Source organism: Bombyx mori, chromosome 15 (genome assembly GCF_030269925.1).
Source record: "Bombyx mori chromosome 15, ASM3026992v2".
Lineage (NCBI taxonomy): Eukaryota > Metazoa > Arthropoda > Insecta > Lepidoptera > Bombycidae > Bombyx > Bombyx mori.
This window is the reverse complement of record NC_085121.1, coordinates 9,402,744-9,427,155: the sequence shown is the minus strand read 5'-3', so window position 1 is coordinate 9,427,155 and position 24,412 is coordinate 9,402,744. Positions and strand designations below refer to the sequence as shown.

Genomic DNA, 24,412 nt, shown 5'->3' with positions numbered 1-24,412 from the left:
CGCAACTTCAGTTCGATCCATGAAAAACAGTCGTCATAGCAAGTTTTTATTTTTATTGCTTAGATGTGTGGACGAGCTCACAGCCCACCTGGTGTTAAGTGGTTACTGGAGCCCATAGACATCTACAACGTAAATGCGCCACACACCTTGAGATATAGTTCTAAGGTCTCAGTATAGTCACAACGGCTGCCCCACCCTTCAAACCGAAACGCATTACTGCTTCACGGCAGAAATAGGCGGGGCGGTGGTACCTACCCGTGCGGACTCACAAGAGGTCCTACCACCAGTAATTACGCAAATTATAATTTTGCGGGTTTGATTTTTATTGCACGATGTTATTCCTTCACCGTGGAAGTCTTTCGTGAACATTTGTTCAGTACGTATTTCATTACAAAAATTGGTACCCGCCAGCGAGATTCGAACACCAGTGCATCGCTCGATACGAATGCACCGGACGTCTTATCCTTTAGGCCACGACGACTTCAACAAACAACGACGTCAGCATTTTTTTATTGCTTAGCTGAACGAGCTCATGGTACACCCAGTGTTCAGTAGTTACAGGAACTAATAGATATCAACTACATAAATGCCGCCACTCACCTTGAGACATGAGTTGTAAGTCCCAGTTATAACTAGTCTGGCCATAAATACTGTTACATAAAAACTTTTCTTTTTTTTCAACTTTTTAATCATTTTGAATTTGGAACACGTATATTATTCTAAAAACTTCTTTCGACTTTGCGCCATTTCACATATTTTTTCATGTTCATTATCAAATTAAAATATGGAATGGGGTGTTAAAGAAAATAGGATTGTTGTGATCGCCTTGTACAAAGTGGGTATGAAGTGGTCAGTTATATTCCAGACAGTTCCAAAGATATATCAGCCGTATGTTCGCACATCGTACTATCAACAGATATAACAACACTTCGTCTGTCGAAGACAAGAAAAGATAGGGGCCAGCCGCGTGCTGTTAGAATTGCAAAGGCACAGAAATTTCCTCTTCACCGATGAAAAATTTTTCACGATTGAAAAACACTATACACAATAGGCAAAATGATAAAGTGTACGCTCACAGTTCTAAAGAAGCTGCTCAAGTGGCCGGATAGGTACAACGTGGTTATCATCATTAAGGAGTCAGCAATTTTTTTTTAAGAATATATACCGTGGACTTTCCATCAGGACTCTGCACCTGGTCATAAGACACGAACTACCCAAGCCTGGCTTGAAAATAACGTTCCGGACTTTATAAGAGCTGAAGTCTGGCCCTCATCTAGCCCAGACGTCAACCCTTTAGACTTAAAATTATGGTCAGTTTTAGAGGACATGGCCTGCTCTAAAGGTCACATTGAGTCTCTTAAAAATCTTTGGAGCAAGCAGTGGCGAAATTTCCCTTGGAAACAGTGCGTAAATCCATAGATTCGTGGCCAAACAAATTAAAGGTCTGTATAAAAGAACAAGGTGACCATTCGAATAGATTATTTTTTTTGCTGATACTTTAATAAATATGTAGGTATAAATTTTATTAATATTACATTACTTCATTTAAAAAAAAGCATTTTCATTTGTAACAGAACTTATGGCTGGACTAGGCATATGTAGTAAAACGGCAGTAAAACCTTTCAAACCGAAACGCATTACTTCTTCGCGGCTGAACAAAAAGTGGTGGTGATACCTACTCATAAGGACTCACCAGTCTTCAGTACAAACTACCAAACTTATCACCAAAGTACCCGAGTCACACCAATGTGTGTACCAATAAATCGGCTGAACGTATCTATCAGACCTTGCATATCCACTTCGGCGATTGCTTTGTACCACAGGAAATTAGTTTTCAACTTCCCTAGTTTCTCTATACCTGAAACCGTGTGAGTTTAGGTATAACACAAGTTGATCTACCGAGCTTCTACGTAGATGGAGCGCATGCATTATTGAATCGGAAATTTTCACTGAAGAGCGCTACATTGAACTAGTAATCTGTGTCAACTATGTCAGACCAGAAACTTGCAAAAATTGTAAGAGTAGAAATATGCTCCTTGTATTTACGTATGTATAAGTAAGTTTTAGAACATTTAAATAAATACGGGGAAGTATTATTTATTAACTTTATATAAATAACCGTAATATTATTATAACAGTCACAGACTAAAAAACACTATGTCTTATGTAAACACAATGCAATTGGTAATACTATATAGTGACAAGATTGCATTAGGCTACCTACCTATAAGTCTTTATTTGTGACTGCTGCATAACAATGTATGATCTGTGACAGTATAAAAATTACCGTCAAAAGATTAATATCAATTAAAAAAATTGTAACCGCGTAAACCACTGCAAAAATAAGAATAATTAATACGCAAATAATTAGACTTGCATGTTTGAAAGCGAGTTACACTAGTTACATAATCACCAATCGGTTTGTGTTGCGCGATCATCCCCGTCTCCGAGAATTTGCTAGTGGTGCAGAGGGATGGGGGCCCACAGGAATTGATGTCCACGAAGAAAAAGAGCTGGACAAATTGCACGGTCTCTTTTTAACCATCACCTCACAAATTTTTAAAATTTAATAATTACCCTTAAAACCGAACAAGGGAATCGTGTATTCGCGCAGCGCAATATTATGTTAGTGTAAAATTGAAAAAAACCTTGACACTTCGTCGCGGCAGTGCTTGCCTATAATCTACGGTGTTTTATAGCCAATGACATGCTCTAGACATGTTCGTGTGATGCACAGCAGTTTACCACAGATTTGCACCAGCCGGAGCCTTGTACTGCACTGACATACTTTTTATCCATGTACTTTAACCGACATTTTACCTATCCATATTACAATAGTTTTTAAATTTCCGGTAATATATTTTTCAATTAAAAACCAAAATAGTTTTAAAAACTGTAATTAAAGTTCATTAAATTTTACTCTTATATATTAAAAAACGTGCTATGTAATCTTTACTAGCTTATAACAAAATGTAACATTCCTTATTAATATTATTATAAATATACAGTCTAAAGCAAAAAACAGCTAATTTAACCAGGAGTAGAGATATAACTAGTTAAGTTAAATACCCATTCCATTATTTAGCTTCTTAACTAATTGTCGAATTTCGTGTCTTTTGATAATAAACGTGTGCCGATTTATTTGAAACTAACAAAATTGCACAAGAAAACGACTGTTTCGTCTGGTAAGAAAACAAATTATTTAAGCGATGTGTTTTTCAATTCATTTAACAACTTTTCAAACATCGACACTGAAAATGAATTATGAATGAATTATTTCTTACTGGTCGTAGGGCTTATTGTAGGTCCGCATAGATAGGTACCACTAGCCTGCCGATTTCTGTTGCAAAGCAGTCATGTATGCCGGATTTTAAACTGCCATTGCCGTTTTACAATACAAATAGAATGGATCTAATGTCTCCAGATTGATGACGGCGTTCACGCTGTGATATCTTCGGGCTCTGGTAATGACTTAAAACCGGGAGGGTCGTGATTTCCTTCACCTTTCGATGCATTAAATAAAAACAGCTAAATAGGACGCTCGTCAGGTCAAACGAATGTACAGCTCATTAGGAGTATATAATTCTGAAAACATGTACGCTGGCTTTTGTGAAGTATTCTTCAAACTTTTAGGTCTAATTTAAGTTTGGAGAAGGACATGTGATGAGAACTCCGTGAAGAGTAAAAGATAAGATACAAGAAACATCTAATTGAATGCCAGCTACAGTAATTCAAAGATGTAGGTTTTTACTTCATAACTAGCGACCCGCCCTCGCTTCTCTTCGGAAACAATAAATTTTATTATTGATAGCACAGTCCCGCGATGTTACACGCGGTTATTGTGAAGCTAGTCTAAAAAAGTAGCCTAAGTTACTCCTTATATCATCAGCTACCTATCGGTGAAAGTCTCGGTCCAGCCGTTCCAGAGATTAGCCGGAACAAAGAGACAGACAGACAGACAGACAAAAATGGTAAAAAATGTTAATTTGGTGTATATACCGTATATATATTCATATGCATGTAGTAAAAAACGGTTATTTCTATATTACAAACAGACCCTCCAATTTTATTTATATGTATAGATACGGCCGGCACGGACTTAAAAGACTATGTAACTATACATAGTTTAGATGGATTCAAAAAAATAATAATTATGCAGTCTGTAGAAAGAGCTCACCCAACTGCTGTTAAGTAGCTACCGGAGTCCACAGACACCAACAACGCAAATGCCCCAGTCTACATTGAGCATGAGTTTTAAGTCTCAGTTTGACAATAAAACGGCTATCTGACCCTTCAAACTGGAACGAATTACCGGGTTGCGGCAGAAATAGGCAGTGCAGTGGGACCTACTCATGCGGGCTCACTAGACGCCATACCACCAGTAAAATATAATGCAAAACAATATTTTGTATAATGCCGCTAATCTCATACAACTAGAAATGTAAAATTACTAGGTACCTTACTAGGCATACATAAGTTTTAGAGATTAAACAATAATTCTACTTGTGATAAACTGCGATGGTAAGGTGTGGCCACGCACTTGTAGTTAACATCATCTAGCCTATTTCTGCCGCGATAAAATCATGCATTCCCATTTGGATAGGATAAGACACTCGTTAGTATCCTATTATCAGTCCTGGCAGTCTTGATGTCTAGGGATGGTGAAGACTTACTATGAGGTAGACAGTATCAATTACCTTCCGGAGCATACGACTGAGACTCCAATCTCATGTGGCCGACAGGTATATGCAAGATATGTGTAAAGTTGCGTCTAAAGGCTGTGGTCATTTTACAGCAACTACCTAAAAATGTCAAAAAAATTTACACGTGTTTTCGTAGATTTTTATATTAAACACGTGGGCTATTTACAATTATCTTTACGTACTAAAAAAAGTTTAAATCATCAGCGAAACTAATTGTTCACTCCTATATTGAATTAATAATGAAAACTTCATAGCTATATAACAGAAATTGGGAAAGCCGAAACATTCAACACATTTTGGTAACCTCCAATAATGCCTCTACGTTCTACGTAAGCTTCATGAATTAAAATAACATTCGTACGCGCCGACTAAACTAGCATATCATTAACAAAAGCGCTATAAACACTTAGCTTACTTAGGTGGCATGCCGGGTACGCGCTACAGCAATTTTCCTGTAATAAAAGAAAATTCTATTACAAAAACTCTAGCTAATACCCTTTAATGGGATTTCGATTCAATTTGACATCAGCTATTACTTTTATAGGCCTTCCGGTAATCAGTAATCATTCTATCTTTTTTTTGGTGTTTGAACAATTATGTATATGAATAGTCAGATAATTGACAAAAAAAACTTGAGTGATTTATTTTGAAATATAATATAAATGTTTAATGTTCCATTAACTAATAGAGTTTTATTTGTATTAACAATATGATTTTCATGTATAAATTTAATATCTATATCCATTCGGACAAAATCGAAAACCCTAACACGTCTTCAAAAGTACGTGCCTTTGTTTAAGGAAAATGAATGCTCCAAAAAAGCAAAACTCCGAAAATTCCCAAGTTAATTAGGACAGATCGTGACACCTTGTTATCTAAGATAATAAATCTTCGAATAACCGTAGCCTTTAATCTTCATTCACGATATAGTCAAGTGCGTTAAGATATGATGAGAACAGTAAGTAATATATAGATTTTCACGACAGCGAAACTTCTTTACTGTCTTATGATGTTAATGAAAAATCAATACGAGTGTTGAAAATTATTGGCAACTTCCTTAGTTGGTTATCTTAGATTTTATTTGAATTATAAAAAGCTTAGATTCGAGATGTTATTTCTGGTTCTTTTTGATAATTCTAGTTCAAGTGGTAAACGGTAATAATAACAGTTTCACAATACTTCGGTTTTAGTGCCAATAAAACTCGATGACAATGCCTACTGGATGACATTGTCACCTCGAATGCTTGGTCGCCTTACCAAATTGCTTTAAACAACACTTTGCATAGAAAATCTGCATTATGAAGAACCTTAAAGACGTAGGATCCTTAATTCAAACTTGATATCTTCTTTCCAAGTACGTAACCTCATGTGACGTCATAGCGGGTATCGGAAAACACTTAAAATAAACGTTACATAAGTTTTGAAATGAGAGCGTTCGAACGTCCACATACGAATAATGACATCACTAGTGTTTCTTTAACGCACGTTCGGTGAACTTATATAACATGCAATGCAATATTAATACAAATATATCAGACCACATAAAAGGCTGATTTGCATAGACGGGTAAATCAAATGCGAGCGACGACATTATCAAACTCGATTATATTGTCACGCAAGAACACTCGTAGAGTTCTTAATAATATGACACGATCACTATCATGTAACTATACTGAGACCTTAGAACTTAAATCTCAAGGTGGGTGGCGCATTTACGTTGTAGATGTCTATGGGCTCCAGTTACCACGTAACACCAGGTGGGCTGTGAGCTCGTCCACGCATCTAAGCAATAAAAAAAATAAAAAAACATTCAACAAAACTGTTCACACAATCTTTATCATTCGGTTTATAATAAAGGAGACAGCATTCACGTGAAATTATTGTCAAACTAAGCAAGATTTTACTTTACAGACTTTCTCAGCTGATCTTATTCAAGAAATTCCCTTAGTGAAGTTAGTATCTGATTGCCGTCAGTTAGTAAAAAATCCCTCATTGACATCGCCAATACTAGAACTACGATAAAAAGATCACATTTAAAACAAATGTCATGGAACACATGGCATAAAACTTAAAAAGATTGAGATATCATGTTCTCCTTCAAATAAGGTGAGCGGTGTGGAGTAGTTTATCTATTCCCATAACATTGCTGATTTGTAAGAAGTGAAATAACAATTCTATAGAATATACGGCATAAATAAAGAGATACTTAAATATATATTTTATTGCTTAGATGGATGGACAAGCTCACGGCCCACCTGGTATTAAATGGTTACCAGAGTCCTTATATATCTACAACGTAAATGTCGTCACCCCCCTTGAAACATGTATTTTAAGATCCTAGTTTTTATAGACCAACGGCTGCCCCATCCGTAAAATAGAAATGCATTACTGCTTCACAGCTGAAATAGGCAGGTTGGTGGTACCTACCTATCCAGAATCACAAGTATTCCTACCACCAGTAATTACGCAAACTATCATTTTGCGGATTTGATTTTTAATACGCAATATTGTTCCTTCACTGTGGAAGTCAATCGTGAATATTTGTCAAAGAAGCATTTCATTTCAAAAATTGGTACATGCCTCTGGGATTCGAACATCGATACAGTCTCATCGCTCAATACTAATGCGCCGAGTGTCTTATCTTTTAGGCCACGACGCCTTCGAACTCAAATATCTCCGTAGACTTCTCCAAGCGATCCGTGATCTGTATTTATGTCTGATATATGTGATGATCCATTTGCATGATTAGATACGACATTTTTTATATCTCAAGGTGGATGGCGCATTTACATTGTAGATGTCTATGGGCTCCAGTAACCACTTAACACCGGGTGGGCTATGAGCTCGTCCACCCATCTAAGCAATAAAAATAAAAAAAAGATCCATTTGCATAATTAGATACGACATTTTTGTACAGAGATACATAAATCCTATTATAACGATAAAAAATCAGTACATTAAATATATTCATTTTAACCTATACCACATATACTTCAACTTATAAGGTAAGGTATTGCAATAATAGCTTAACGACCTTCTATATCAAGCCTGTCAGGAACACACATCGGCCACCCAGTCGATACCACAAATAAACGTTTGATTTCTCCTTAATATATTATGTACAAATAGGCCAGCGCTTGCTACATATTTACGGTAAAAAGGTTTTTTGTTGTTTTATTTGTTGATTGGTTCCAATCTTTTTCCAAGGTTGCATTAAAAAACAACATGTACAAATATTTCAATTACTGACTGACTGAGTGATTGATTTTAATAACTACTACTCTTGTTTCCATGATTTTTGTACAGATGTATGAACATCCAAAAAAAAAAAAATTATAATATTTGTTCTCATTAATGAATGTTTTACCGTGGTATGTCATCCACTGAATTTGGGAAGAATCACTAGCTTAATTGCAACTTTGACACCGTTTTAAACACCATTCAAATTGAGTTAACGCGTTCGCCACTCGACTATTAATTGCATAGAGTCGGGGCTCATTGTTTTAGACTGGCGACATAGAGGAGTAATGAACAGCGAACTGAATAATTGTTTGCTATTCAGACAGTATCCAAGCCTGAACGAATGCAGAAAAACACCAGGATAATAATGTCATCCCGAATTTTCAGCATTCATAGAAATTAGGATGGGTGAAGAGCGTTAAAAAGGAAAATAATTGAAGGGTGCTACGTAATGTAGTAAACGCTATCATCAATCATCATCAACAGCCCGCATTCGTCCACCGCTGGACATAGGCCTCTCCCAATCCACACCACTGAGCCCGGTCTACGGCTCTCCTCATTCACTTCTTGCCGGCCACCGTTCGGAGGTCATCACACCATCTAGCCAGGGGGCGTCCTACGTTACGTCTTCCGCTGCGCGGTCTTCACTCGAGAACTCGTAAACGCAAATTTCCAAGTTATTATTTGACAGCAAGCTCACAGCCCCTCAACAGCTTATGGAGACCATAGACATCACATATGCCGCCACTCACATTCATATAGGTAATGCGAATTAAATGAAATTTCACTCAATTACGTTCTATAACGCGTATCCCACCCTTCAAACAGGAACGCATGAATGCTTCTCACGGACTAATGGGGGGAAGGCATTAATGCCATCGTCGCATAACCGTATCTACTGTTTAATCTCTCAAGAGACTGTTATTATGTAAGATAGTACCATGTGTTTAATGTAATTGATAACTCGTATCTATACTAATATTATAAAGAGGAAAGATTTGTTTGTTTGTTTGTACTGAATAGGCTCCGAAACTAATGAACCGATTTGAAAAATTCTTTCACTGTTTGGAAGTTACACTATTCCCGAGTGACATAGGTTTTAATCTTTTTTGAAAAAAATTAGGGATCCTTACTAAAACTTCAATAATATAACCCAAGGTGTAAAAAATTACCTAAAATATTCTTTACATGGCGTGCCCTGCGAAAACTATTGATGATAGAATTAAATAATGTACTACGACTTTGTAGAACACATTATTATTTACAAAAAGTGTCGCAACAGCATATGTCTAACTATTATAGTTATTGTGGATAAGTGTTATTTTATTGAAAACTAGCGACCCGCCCTCGCTTCGCTTCGGAAACATTAAAACGCATATGAAACCAAAAAAAAAAATAAGAAAAAAATTAAAAAAAGTAGCCTATGTTCATCAGGGACAATGTCGGCTTCTAATGGAAAAAGAATTTTTCAAATCTGTCCAGTAGTTTCGGAGCCTATTCGAAACAAAGAAACAAACAAATCTTTCCTCTTTATAATATTAGTATAGATATAGAAAATAAAACAACATCAAATATCGTTGAAATTTTTGTTAAAGACCCGAGCGGAGCCGGAGCGGGCCGCTAGTAACATAATAAAAATATTAAGAATACTTCTACATTTGTAGCACAATTTATTTTTATTTTAATTAATTTTAAACGATCTTCAACAAAATGATGCAGCTTATTATCAAATGGACGTATTGTTGAAACTTAAACGTAATCTATTAAAATATCGCCATTATTAATTATATCGTCCATCACCTATAGATCGCCTATATATTATTAACTAAGTTTACAGTGTCCACTTTTATCGTAAAGTGAAATGTGAATATACAACCATCAGTATACTTTTTGCGCTGGTGCGGAACACAGAATCGTTTTAATAAGCACCACATCAAATAAAACCTAACGTGAAACGGTATCAATTAAGTTAAATCACAACAGTCGCTCAGTAGCGATATGCAAAAAATAATCAAAATTAATTCTCTCGAATCACACGTATCACACTATACATATAAATAAAATTGGTGTGTCTGTTTGTAATATTGAAATGGTGCGGAAAATAGAATCGTTTTAATAAGCACCACATCAAATAAAACCTAACGTGAAACGGTATCAATAAAGTTAAATCACAACAGTCGATCAGTAGCGATATGCAAAAAATAATCAAAATTAAGTCTCTCGAATCACACCTATCACACTATACATATAAATTAAATTGGTGTGTTTGTTTGTAATATTGAAATAGCCGCTTTTTACTACGTGCATATGAATACGGTACATACACCAAAATAACATTTTTTACAATTTTTGTCTGTCTGTCTGTCTGTTTGCTTGTTCCGGCTAATCTCTGAAACGGCTCTACCGATTTTGACGGAACTTTCACTGATAGGTAGCTGATGATATAAGGAGTAACATAGGCTACTTTTTTTTAAACAAGCTTAGCCTCGCGGCGTTGCTCGCGGTACGACAATAACCGGGAATTACATCGCGGGACTCAGCTATCGATAATAAAATTTAATGTTTCCAAAGCGAAGTGAGGGCGGGTCGCTAGTCTCAAATACACTGGGAAAAAAACCGGCAGTTTTTAAATTTTAAACCTTACTCTGTGTTCACAGAAGCGAGATCTCGTCAAAAGCTGTACAGAAAGCAGTTAATTCAAACCCCATGATTAAGTAGTAATAACTAAAGTTTATGCTTAAGAAGAAATTTCTAACAATATTTAATTAAGCGAATTTACAAATTCACACTTACACACACAAAATACTTGAACTTGAAACTGAAAACTCATAACTAAACGTTAAAATCTATACGGCGAATACAATACATTCCACGACAAGGAATGGAATCTTTCGAGCCATCAAGTCTATTCAAAGAATTCAGATTATCTAGAAATCTAGACTAGTTAACGTGATAATAAGAAACAATAAAGACATAGCTGTCACGAAGAATGTAAGGTTAAAATTTTAATAGGAATTTCTATTTTATTAAGAGTTTGATACGTTTCGAGGACATTTTACGACTTAGAAGAAAAAGACTTAGTAGACCTAAGAAGAAAGGGATGGGTTGCGTGAAAAACAGCTATGTATAAGAGGGGAATGAGCGAAGAAATGATATATGATAGAGGAGTATGGAAGGAGAAAACGTTTTGCGCTGGCACCAAGTGACTGGGAGAAGGGCAAGAGAATGATGATGAAGGACATTTTACCACTATGAGTGCTTAAAACTATCTTCTAGACTGCATCTGATGAAATATGCTTTATCGTCTGATTCTTAAAATGTAAAGTTAATTGACCCTCTCGTAACATTACAAGCGTCAGGATCGAACAGACTGTGATTGCTTGGTAAGTTCACAGCAAAAAGTTTACAAATCAAAATGCTACGTCAGAGATATTACGCGATACAATGTCGTAATGGAGGTATTAAAAAAAATGCTACCAATTTCGACTGTAATGTATTTTAAACTACAATGACAAACCCGAGCAATAAACAATAAACAAATTGTAATGAGTTTCGTAAAACAGTCAAATACCCTATTATCGAGTTCAATTGTAGATTGTCAGTACTTAATAACTATTATTACTGATTGAAATGATTGCGTGCTCACTACACGCCGTATTATTAACTTCGATGAGCCGTTAACATGAGTGGGTATATATTGTACGTTCGTGTATTGATGATCGATTGTGATATAACAAAGTTAATGTTGGCACGACCTAATTGAATGAAGGGGCACAATCATTTATGTGTCGATTTGCAGGTATGTAATATCGGGGAAATAATAATTATTTTCATTACCAATCAGCATTTTAATTAATATGTTCACAAACGACTTCCATATTGAACAGACATTATTTGGACAATAATTACCTGTTTTGTGAGCCCGCGCCCATATTTGCTATTCAGCTTATTTCTACCATAAACATAAACTAGACGACAAGTCATGTTCATGTTCATGATATGATGTCTATAACCCAGTTACCCACTAGACTAAGAAGAACTCATTTGCTCATCCAAAATGTCTTGTTAAATATTTAAATAAATATAAAATAACCTATTTTTTTCCAAAGGCGTACAAAACCAGCATTTTGAATTATAAAGCTGATAATATTAACGACACTACTCGTCCCCTGTTTATTACCATAATAAAACATTTTATAGCTTAGGGACAAATATTGCGATCTTGTGACTTAATTAAATCTTTTAATATAAGTAAAATCATTAATAAGTAAGAAAATAAATGCTCGTATTTTTATTTGCTAATTGTACTTACTTATTGAATTGAAGTTACGCGTATCGGATGGTGACGCGACGTTCATAAAAGTATAGAATTTCGTACGTGAATCTAAATAAATGTAGATGGAATGCGGACAAGGCATATCCCATAAGTTTTTCTAAGGATTTATTATACATAGGGCATCGCTAACAACACAAATTCATTGACCCTGCATGTTTTAGATGTAAGGTATCAAAAATACTTACAATGTATTGAAAAAGTTTTGAAATCCAACAAACTAGCATTTCGTCTAAAAATAGATCAGTTTCTGTTTGTGCGGCCTTCTAGCGATATCTACTCAGCCCTCTGGGGATCGTGGGCGGGGGAGTCGACCTCGCTCTCCTGCAGACTTGATTTTCCTCGCAGAGATCACATTTTCTTCGAAAATATTTAATGAGACCTCAATACACGTGATTGTACAATCTTCATGTAGATACATTAAATATCGATTGTGTTTAAAGTAGGTACCGACGAATCTTTACATTGTATTGTTTGTCATAATAATTTTAAACTCACCCGTAACAAATATCAGTTCTGATTTTTCTTTACAAAATAGTATTTTTTGAAACTACACTCAAGCAGATCTTAGAAACGGAAATACAGTTTTCTTTTCTATAGTTAAAATAAATCCGACAGCTTTAACAATGGTAATTAGAAAATCAGATGAAAAACTTTGAACCATAACAAAATGACGTGCTTACGAGCGTAAAATTAAATGGCCAGTAATTTAATTAAGGAAACTACGAACTACGCCGAACAAGCTACGGAATTAAAATTAATTTGTTCGTGTTGAAATAAAATTAAATTGTTTACATATAAGGGTCAGAATCCGTTCAGTAAGCCATTTCCTAAATTAATTTGAATCTTAAGTTTAGTTTCAAACCGTTCACTTTATTAGTATTCAAAGTTCTCTACATTTTTGTAATAACCTAAGTTATTTCAACGTTTATTTTAATGACTTATATAATAATATACATAAGCAAGTATAAGGTATACCGGCACCCGACAACAAACATCGAAATGCCACGAGTTAAAGCTACGGCGAGTGCTAAAAATAGGTTTATCCAATTATGTACCGAGACAGGTTCTGCTTAGCTCTGACGTTACCGGCCAAATGACAGTATCACGCGAAACATTAAATTTCAACATACCAAAGTAATTCTAAATCTGTAATAAAAAAAATAAACTTCTTAATCTTTGATTATCCGTCACGTATGTATTTTTTTATAATACGTTAATTGCGTAGACGGGTGAACATTACAAAATCTATGCACAAGGCTGTTACCCACCTTGAGGAACTAGGTCTAAATCTCAAGTGTTTAGATTAATGGTTTTTCCTTCAAAACTGGAACGCATGACTGCTTCCGCTAGCGCTGAATTTTGCATGGTAAAGAATATAACCATCCTTACCTACATACTCGTACCTACCTTACCCATGTACAAAATCATTTAAACTAAATTATCTCAATTGAATTTATTGGAAACTAGGTGTGCATGAGACTTCGTGTGTTACAAACATTAGGAAATAATAAGAATTACAAATATTAGCCAACACCTGGACATAGAGGCTTAGTTCATATAATTTTTACAAATGCTTGTAGCCATGAAGTGTGGAGCAAGCGTGTACATATAAACCTAGCATTATACATTCAATCAACGAACACGTCATGTCCTCGTGTACTGTATATATGTTTGACAAATTTACGCAACAAAACCCCTAATTAGAAGCAGAGAAACGTTGTGTGTTGTGTTGTGTTTCAATTAATCTACTCATTAAAGTAGTTATCTGAATTAGCGTAGGGAGCTTGACTTGAACGTGAAAGATCGTTTTGCTTAATATAAATTCAGTAGTTTACAACTGTAGTTGTTTATATGTTGTGCCTAATATGGTATGTTCGATATAGGGGACATGATACTTTATATTTTGTTTCATAAAATAATCAATAAGCTAACAAAAATTATCTAATAAAATTGTTCGTTTAATATTAAAAAAAAAACATTTCATGCAAATAATAATACTTATAAAATTTTATTCTATATGTTTATAAAAGAAATCAATAAAATATTTAAATTCAATCGGCCGTAAACAAGGATCGCATTTTCAAATCGCGATATTCGTACACTCGCTTGAAAATAGTTTACTGGTCTTAGGACCTCTTGTAAGTCCGCACGGGTAGGTACCACCACCCTGCCTATTTCTACCGTGAAGCAGTAATGTGTTTCGGTTTGAAGGGTGGGGCACTGAGTTTCTCGCCGGATCGTCTCAGTGGATCGCGTTTGCGATCCGATGGTAGATTCTGCGAAACACTGCTCATAATAGGGCCTGTGTTAGCAACACCTCCGATTTGAGCCTCGAGTAGTTTGAGTACCTGTGGCGGGTAGCCATCATACAACGCAAGATACTTGACAGATGTCTGAATCGCACTTACGACATTTTCAAGATAAGCTTGCATATATACAAGTTCCGAACAACAACATTGGGACCGTCGGTTTACCGAGCAATATCACACGCTCGGTGGAAGATCTTCCCTTTATCATATATACCTACAAGTTCACCTACACGCTAGGGTAAAGCTGATATAGCCTCTCAAGGCTATCAGAATAGGTAGGAAAAAAAGAGAAAAAGGGAGAGAGAGTCGAATGGAGGTGGCATAACAATTTGACCCCATTGCTTAAGGTGGATAGCGGCTTTCGAGTTGTAATATCTATGAGTTTCGGTAATCACTAACACCAGATGGGTCACGAACTCCTTTGCCCACAAAAGCATTTTTTTAATTGACTTCTTTTACAAAAAAACATAAAGGAAGCTATTTTTCTCAATAAACTATTGAAAACCATATCTAAAATTCAGCTATTGAGTTTGCTGTGACGAATATTTGTATTTTATAAAACTAATTGCTGTTTAAAATTGTGGGATTAATGCGATGTTCTTACCTACTAATATCGAAATTTACTTTTTACTTGCGTTACAATAATTTTAACCCACTATAAAAAAATTAATTGAAATGTATGAATTATTCATGACAAACATAGGCAATATGATGATGACTAATTGACATGAATAATCAGGGATTAAAATTTATTGAACAAAGTAATAAAATGCTGAGAGTGCCAAAATCTTATTATTTTATGTTTAGACGAAGGAACAGCTTGGACAACTAAATCATCTACCCAATAAAACATTTTTTTTTTCATATCACTATTGTAGAATTTGATATCAAAGGACTACGTAGCGGACTCAAATGCACCGGCCGCTTGTATACACTACTGCGGTGACTCATTCAATTATGAAAACAATGTTTACAGAAACCTTTACAGTACCCACGATGACAATTCTAATTCTATGTTAATTTAAAGTTATCATACGTAATTTAATCTGAAATTCAGATGCAGTTCAACGTTAACCCCCTTTGAAATGTTTCATACAATAAAATTATTGTGTTCTGTTTCTCGAAAATGCATCGTGTATAGTAAATAGTTGATAGAAGAGAACGTAAATAAAATTATATTTAACTTATGTAACGTGTAATATGGTCCTAATTATTATGCTTCATTTACGTTTTCCCCGGGGCAAAATAAGCGCACAAAGCGAGTTCATAACGAATAGAAAAACCTTGTAAATAACAGCCCAATATGACCAAATTTTCGCGTCTTTAATTGTAGGCAAGTTGTGCGTTGTGCGTTTTTCTTAATATTATTGATATTTGCATATATTAAAGATGTTAAGAAGTGAAGCTAAAAATATCTATACTAATATATAAAACTACAGTGGCTTTTACGGATGTTCCGTTATAACTACTGAACTATACATCCGATTGACTTGAAACTTGGTATCCATATAGAAAATACATGTACTTAATGGATAGGTTAATATTTATATGAGTGTTGGACTCCCTAGACCAGTTGCGGGGGCGTTAATGATGAGAATCTTTGTGGGGGTGAGAAATAATAATGTTAATTTTAAGCGAAGCGGACGGGGATAGCTAGTATTTTATAAAACAATTTGTCAGGATTTTTATTTGTATGTAACAATAAAAAACTCTTCCGTCGCTTAATACAGAAGCATAGAGATGTAGCTTTCGAAATAGAGAAAGGGCAAAGCGACGATGTCCCAACTCAGCATCTCGGTATATGGAAGGCTACCCATGTAACGGATTCTCGTAACATTAATAAAATTTCATGATAGCCACGCCAGGTCTAGCTTAGCCAGGTCATCAAACAATTTTCTAGTAACACTTTTGCTATCTCAAGGCGCCACCACTTAAAATACTGGGTGACCTCTTGTGAGTCTACTGTTGGTAGGACCTCTTGTGAGTCCGCACGGGTAGGTACTATCACCCTGCCCATTTCTGCCGTGAAGCAGTAATGCGTTTCGGTTTGAAGGGTGGGGCAGCCGTTGTAACTATACTGAGACCCTAGAACTTATATCTCAAGGTGGGTGGCGCATTTACGTTGTAGATGTCTATGGGCTCCAGTAACCACTTAACACCAGGTGGGATGTGAGCTCGTCCACCCATCTAAGCAATAAAAAAAAACAAAAAAAAGTACGTCAATAAATATGTTAAATTAAACTAAAATTCTCTAATACCATATGGAAGTAAACAGTAATGGTTATTACAAAGTATTCTGGGACTTAATGTGATGTACGACGCCAGAAGTCAAGGCTCGCAGTGAAATGCAGACTTATTTTTGAATATTTTTTTGCATCGACGTATGAACAACTTTAGGGCTCATAATATGGTGTTAAGTGATTACCAGTGCCCAACGATATTTCAACGTTAACGCTACCACCCACCTTAAAACACGAGGTGTTCTAGTCTTAATAACATCTGTTCTTCCCTTTAACACCGGAATGCATTACTGCTTCGTAGTATAACTAGTCAGGATGGTGGTACATACCCATGCCAGCTCGCAAAACCACCACTCGAAACCCACTACTCGAAAAACTTTTTTTTTATTTTGATTGGCTGGACGAGCTCACAGCCCACCTCGTGTTAACTGCTTACTGGAGTTCATAGACATCTATAAAGTAAATGGGCCACCCACCTTGAGATATAAGTTCTAAGGTCTCAGTATGGTTACATAGGCTGTCCCACCCTTCAAACCGAAACGCATTACTGCTTCACGGCAGAAATAGGCAGGGCGGTGGAACCTACCCGCACGGACTCACAAGAGGTCGTACCACCAGTAAGCTGCTTTAAAAGAAATTAATCTTGGATACCTGATTATTATTAAGAACGCGCATTTAGCTCACAATTAATTTGTTGCTGCTGAAGCACGATAAACATCTTCACAATTTAATTACGTGGATTAATGAAACTAATTATCGTTGTGAATCGGGGTATTGTTTACGCTTATAATTTTAATTGAAGCATATTAAAATTGAGCTATGCGTACGATAAATTTTCGCCAAGTCCGATTTAAAATAACTTACTATGTTTAAAACCACCAGTATTCTGGTCTAAATAAATTTCCGTGTACAGCGTGAAACTGCATGAAAACCCATTCAGTTCTTCCGGAGATGTGCGCTAACAAACAAACAAACACACAGAAAACAATCCTTAATAGATGATTTACGTTCATTGCTCTTTAGTTATCGATATCTCTTTTTATAGTACTTCTTTCTCTTCAAGATACACACACCTGATTCTCCTTCTATTTTATTAAATGTATTGATAATATTCGCCAGGCATTATACCAACATTTAAGAAAAAAATTAAGTTCAACGGAAATGTTTCCCTTTCAACGAACATCTTTTCACAAGCATAAAAGGAAAACATTCAATGGCCCTAGCGAAAATGATGAAAGATTTATGTGGATAAATTTTATGCAAGAAACGATCTCGACTTGGTTGTAATGTCCTAAGAAGCGCCGGCGGCTGATTGAATTTGCAATCTAATCTTCAATCTAATCGGCCGCTTACTTCGTTTACCTGACATTGCATGGGCGACGATCGCTATTAATGAACTTATCTAAGCATCGCACGACAAATAATTTGGCGAAATATATAGATACCTACTGATCTGATCTCTAAGAAGATTAATATAAACGTACTGCATACTTCGGCGAAATACACTCCGTATTTCGTAAACAGGTCAATCTCCGTAATGAAATTCATGCGAACCATATTTCCATTTATCATTACTGGCAATAGGCACTTCTAAAATCGTCACTTTTTTTACCCGGAAGAAATAAAAAAATAGAATATCCAACACTTAGTACGCTGACTCAGTCAAGGCGCTGTCAAATCACGATTTAAAATATGTTTTTAACCGGTTGAGACTTGAGGACTTGAGGTAAAATTGAAAACCACATAAAATATTGTTATTTTATTAATCATGTCGCCATCTGAGGTGCATGTGTTTTCGAAAACCGTGCTTTTAATGGCAGACCGAACAAAAAATATCCTTATAGTGCTGACTGGAATATTAATCGAAAGTAATCAGACTGTTCTATTGTCATCGGTCTTTGACATATGATATATGGGCACATTTTCAAGATAATCGGACGTTTAGAAATTGGTGAAATTACATTGAAAGATTCCGTTGCAGAGATGGATAGAGAGATACATATGTGTGTAGGTATGCATCAAGCTAATAAAAACGTGCCATGGATAATGAATCATTATCTTCTTTACTTACTGCATTTTTTGCTCTTAGTTATGTTATTTACATCACGAATTTATTATAAATATACACAAGCGAATACTAATGCATTTATTTACTGTACTGCAGTATTATAATTTGAAAGTCCCTTAAATTAATTCAAGAGTACAAGAATAAATTTTCGCAATAAAAATACTCAAAATAGAGAGGGTTGACGATTAACTATTACCAGAGATCCTCTTATTGTCTACACAAAATATGGAGCTTAGCAGCAAACTACAAAACGTCTAGACACGCATACATTTTGTTTGTAGTAAAACAAAACCTTTTTTTTATTAGTCAAAAACAGTTAGTAGGTCTATATTAAAATATTGAGTATGTGTTCTATTGTCAAAATTTACTGACACTAAGCTGTTGATGGGCTCCGATAATTACTTAACACCAGATAGGCAGCGAAGACGTCCACTGATTTAGTGCAACAATAATAATAATAAAAAAGGTGTAGCCGACGCTTGAAATAAATTTGTAGTCAATATTCTGATTAAAATTTCCGTGATCAATCTCATTTTATCCTATACCTATAATATACCTAGAAACTATTGTGACTAGAGTCATATTTGAATACCCTAACGGTTCAGAGAGAGCTTTAATAACACGCCGATAATGTTTTTGTACATAATTTATATTAAATGAGTGCACCGGCCAGACTGTATCGTGCTGTGATGCCACAAAGCAATGCCCGCAACGAGAACCATCGCCATTAACTCACTTTACCTATTATTTGACACGCAATCCAAGACATTCACTTTACATAAAACACTAATAAAACAGACTACATAAAAACTTTATCTGACCTCAACCTTACACATTTGAATGTGACAATGTGAGCGTTGCGTCAATAAACACGAGGACATTAGAATTATTACTTTTCTTTCAACACGTTATCTTGCTATCTTACTTTTAGCCAAAGAAGAACCTCTGGTAAAAAAGAAGGAAAGAAAAAATAAAAGGCTAAAGAAAAAAAAGAAAAGGCAACCAAACTCAAACTCTTCAACTTATCTATTTAGTTATTAGCACCAAATTACCTGCAGTGTAACACAAACCTCTATTAGGTACCAAGAATGCGTACACATCATCAAAGATTTTCTATCAACGACCATGCGTCATACTGGGAGCTATAATATCACATTCATATTAGATTAAATTTATCAATGTCGTTTGTCACGAACGTCCGACGCTCTTATATCATATCTGATTTCGATTTTAACAATCGCTATGGAACCGAAAACCTGGTCAGTAATATGGTCCGGACAGTAAAGATTAATGGCATGCCAGTTGTTATGCCGTTACGTGATTTATTAACTTGAACCATGCAATTCAACGACGTGTCGAACGCGGTCGTAGCGTGCCGCTACGCTTAACACGTAGGCTCCTAGTCGCTACGACGTAGGCTAAATTTAACACGAAAAGATATAGCCGTCTTATTATTCGTAGGTCTTAATACATATATCTTCATAACAATACTACTATATTTACTAATTCAATGGCAATGCTTACATATTGTAACAAATTCTGTCATGAAATTCTGATTTTAAATTAATCCACACGTACGGATGTAAATTCTTAATAGCAAGATAACTTTTCGATAGCGGTTCGTGCCTTATCGACATCGTCAGTTTTGCTGGCCACAGAATTTCAGCGAAGCTAAGTTAACTTGTTCAAGGTGCGCAAACTTATTTATCCATAGGATCGAATTTGTCCCTATAATCGGATTTTCTATAATAGCTTTAGATGAGTTATTAGTCCGTCGCTAATACTGACCTAGCCCCGGTATCGACGTCGGCTTAAATGGAAATAATATACGGAATGGATGCTCTCATAATATTATTAAAGTAATACCGCAATACATCAGCTTATTTTTAATGCAGAAAATATCTCTCCGAAGGCCGATTCATTGAAACGACCATTCTTAAAATTGAGCTGCTTTCCTTTTAAAAACGAATTTAATTTAATTTTAATATTTTTTCTGTTCGTTTTAGGAATACGAAAAACAAAGTAACTGCTATAACATTAAACTTTTAAGTAATTCAAACAGTCATGATAATTACAAAGAATAATAAAATTTTAAAAATGAACATTAAAATAATAAAATGCTATCAAGCAATAAACGCTGACCTGTGCTTTGTTCAATAAATGCTCTCTTTTTGACGGAAAAGGGAGGCTGGTTCGACAACGGAAATTAATTACAATTCGTAAGGTTCATTAAGGCATCAAGCGACAGACCGAGTTCCCAATTTATCGATCCCGGCGCGGCACGCATCTGCTGTCTGCTCCCGAAACGGCCTCGTGGATGAAGCAAACGAGATAATAAAACAAAATTAAAGTATTAAACAGCCCCACACACAATAAAACCGGCTTAGGCCTTTAATTATGTACGTAACAAAGGTGGAATAGGCCGTTTTGAACAAATGGTACACCAAACGACTTCTTTCGGTTTGCGAGCAAACACATCTGGTTTTCGGAAGTTAATCACACGCGAAGGATGAATATTATTGTTGTAACAAAAATAACAAGCAGTAAGTTGTGTTAAAACATTTTTCAAAAAGAACTAATTACCTGAGTGTTAATACAATCAGTGTTGTTTACTTAAGTAAGCCTTTACACGCATTTGGAAATCATCATAACTTTACCAACGATTTGGAATATAGTTCCCGGCGGAAAAATATCTGCACGAAACAAAAGACTTGCTCTTTTCCAATAAATCGCCACACAGTAATTTACTAAATTTATCCAATAAACATGGCTAGAACTATAATAGGTCTACATTACTGAGCAGTGAGTGATCAATGATCTGTTTACTACTGTGTAGACCACTATTTCATAGTCAAGTAAATAAATATATTGATGTATTATTTATTGCTTAGATTGATGGACGAGCTCACGGCCAACCTGGTGTTAAATGGTTACCGGAGCCCATACACATCTACAACGTAAATGCTGTCACACACCTTGAGACATGACTTCTAAGTCTCAGTTTTATAGTACAATGGCTTCCCCACCCTACCAAAATGTATTACTTCTTCACGACATAGATAGGCAGGGTGGTGGTACCTAGCCTTGTCGACTCACAAAATGTCCTAACACTAATAATTATTTAAATTATGTAGGCTGTCATAGAGTTACTTCATAAAAATAATGTGTTTCATAAAGTTAGCAATAACTTGAAGTGTAGCCGGGTTTCACGAGCGCTTTAATGAAAAATCCGTTCTATTACGAGTGCTCGTTGGTGTTACCGAATTAAAACTCTCAGATTTCTTCATTTAATTTTATCTTTATAGGAACACTAGCGACCCGCCCTCGCTTTGCTTCGGAAACATTAAAACACACATGAAACCAAAAAAATAAAACAAAAAAAAATTTAAAAAAAAGTAGCCTATGTTCATCAGGGACAATGTCGGCTTCTAATGGAAAAAGAATTTTTCAAATCGGTCCAGTAGTTTCGGAGCCTATTCGAAACAAACAAACAAACAAATCTTTCCTCTTTATAATATTAGTATAGATATAGATAAGTTCACTGCCCAGAAAATATCGAATTCGCTTTACGTTTCGTAATGACCTGTTGGAATAAAATGGAATTGTACTGTACCCTCTTCCGAAAAAGAGATCGAAAGTTTTAGGAAAATATAATTTTTATTCATTTCAAAATTGACGAAAGGCATAAGTTTAATATTAACAACATAAATACCGCATCAAATTACATCACAAGAATATCGAATGTTGTGGTTAAAATCCATTTATACTGCGTCCCTTTACCAGACGAGGGTTGTGACGTAATTTGCGGTGCATTACCTTTCAATTGGATGCGTCGGAACCAGCACGACCTAATATGCTCCATTGTTGCGACCTACTCGTCCGATGCCGACAGCTACTATCTGAAAGAGAAATAAAACTGCTGTATATCTCTGGGAAAACGTTTATTTTTTACTAGCTGACCCGGCAGACTTCGTAGTGCCTCAATCGACAAATAAAAGACCTAAACTTTTGTATAAAATACACTTAAAACAGACAAAATAATCCGTCCGACGGGGGACGACACATCAAAGGGAAAACAAAAAAAATATTTTTATCTACCTTTTAAACCTTCTCTGGACTTCCACAAATAATTCAAGACCAAAATTAGCCAAATCGGTACAGCCGTTTTCGAGTATTAGCGAGACTAACGGACAGCAATTCATTTTTAAGTAATTTATTTTCATTTTTAAGGTAAGATACATTCTAAGGAAAAAGTAAAGTACAACAATGTTAATGTTTTATCTACGAGTATATTGCTTGCTATAAATACTACTTTTTTATTGCTATTAATGGACAAACGACCCCACAATTCATTCATAATATTAAGTGGTTATCGAAACACCAAACATAGTAATCGATTGATATCTACGTGTGGGTACGCTTGTAGTTTGGTACAAAGATAGGTATCATCGGTTATTAAGAAATCAACTTATTAAAATTCACACACTCTTCAATTTTAGATGCAAAATTCTATACATTTAGATTATACTAGAGGTCCCGCAGTAGTCGAAATTCGACTATAATTGGAATTGTAAATTTGTACACTATTATGATTGTATTTTATACTTCTATAATCACAAATTTCGCCAAGACTACACTATAAAAAATATTAACAAAGACAAAAATATTTAATCGATTCTCAATTTGACCACAGACGTCAAGAACAAAAGTTTGACAATAAATAGTACGCATGCGTGTGTGCGTCACATACATGGCATGTAGTGTGTGTAATGTTTTCTTTATTGATTTAATGTATCTTTTATGCATTATTTAAAAAAAATAGCATTGTGCACTTCTTCTCTATATTCTCTATAAGTGGGGAAAATTTGATACTCATCCGTCCGCGCAATTTTCGTAAAAAGGGATACAGAGTTTTTGCTTCACGTATTAATATATAGATAATGACAATGAATGAATGAAATGAATTTTTTGTAAATTTGTTTTCCTTTGTTGATTACTTTGATAATGTGTCACAAGCTATCCAACCGAGACAACATTATTGGACACTGAAACTCGATTGGATTTTGCAGTACCCGAGATCAGAAACTATTGTTAAGCTAAGATGAGCAAAGACAAGAACACTTCCCGATCCGATTTATCTCTTCGCTCTTTCACAAATAGTTTTAAGACAGGATTTTAGGTTATAGGAAACGTATTTTTTAGGACATTCAGCTTTTCTTTTCTCTTTCAAATTACTTCTCATTCGTGAAGTAATTACTTTATCGACATTCTTCTCTTTCTAAATTGTGTTATAATCAATAGGACAAAATTTGTCACACTTAAAATCAATGAATGTCACGTCATTCGTCTGAAGTCCTGAGAGTCGTTGACTATGGATTATGTCTAGTCATGTCTGTTCAATAACCACTTAGCACCAAATGGCCCGTAAGCTCTTCTATAATTATGTAAGCAAATTGTTCTCAATTAAAGTCTTCACAATCAGCGAGAACATTTTCTGCTGGACCTCCTGAGTCTCC

At 35.3% G+C, this 24,412-nt stretch overlaps 2 protein-coding genes across 6 annotated transcripts in view; one reads left to right on the top strand and one right to left on the bottom strand.

The window, feature by feature from the left end:
• Nucleotides 1–24,412, top strand: part of LOC101743270 (pseudouridine-5'-phosphate glycosidase) — a 134,661-nt gene that overhangs the window by 47,764 nt on the left and 62,485 nt on the right. The window lies entirely within an intron of this gene.
• The window catches only part of LOC105841999 (CD82 antigen), a 76,575-nt gene that overhangs the window by 29,743 nt on the left and 22,420 nt on the right, over nucleotides 1–24,412 (bottom strand). Inside the window, exons 2-3 of one of the 2 annotated variants that reach the window (XM_038015784.2) lie at nucleotides 22,713–22,795; nucleotides 5,119–5,155 (exon numbers count right to left, since the gene is read on the bottom strand). The gene's annotated coding sequence lies outside the window, so the exon portion shown is untranslated. The remainder of the gene's footprint in view (nucleotides 1–5,118; nucleotides 5,156–22,712; nucleotides 22,796–24,412) is intronic. The other variant, XM_038015785.2, reaches the window with a different exon arrangement.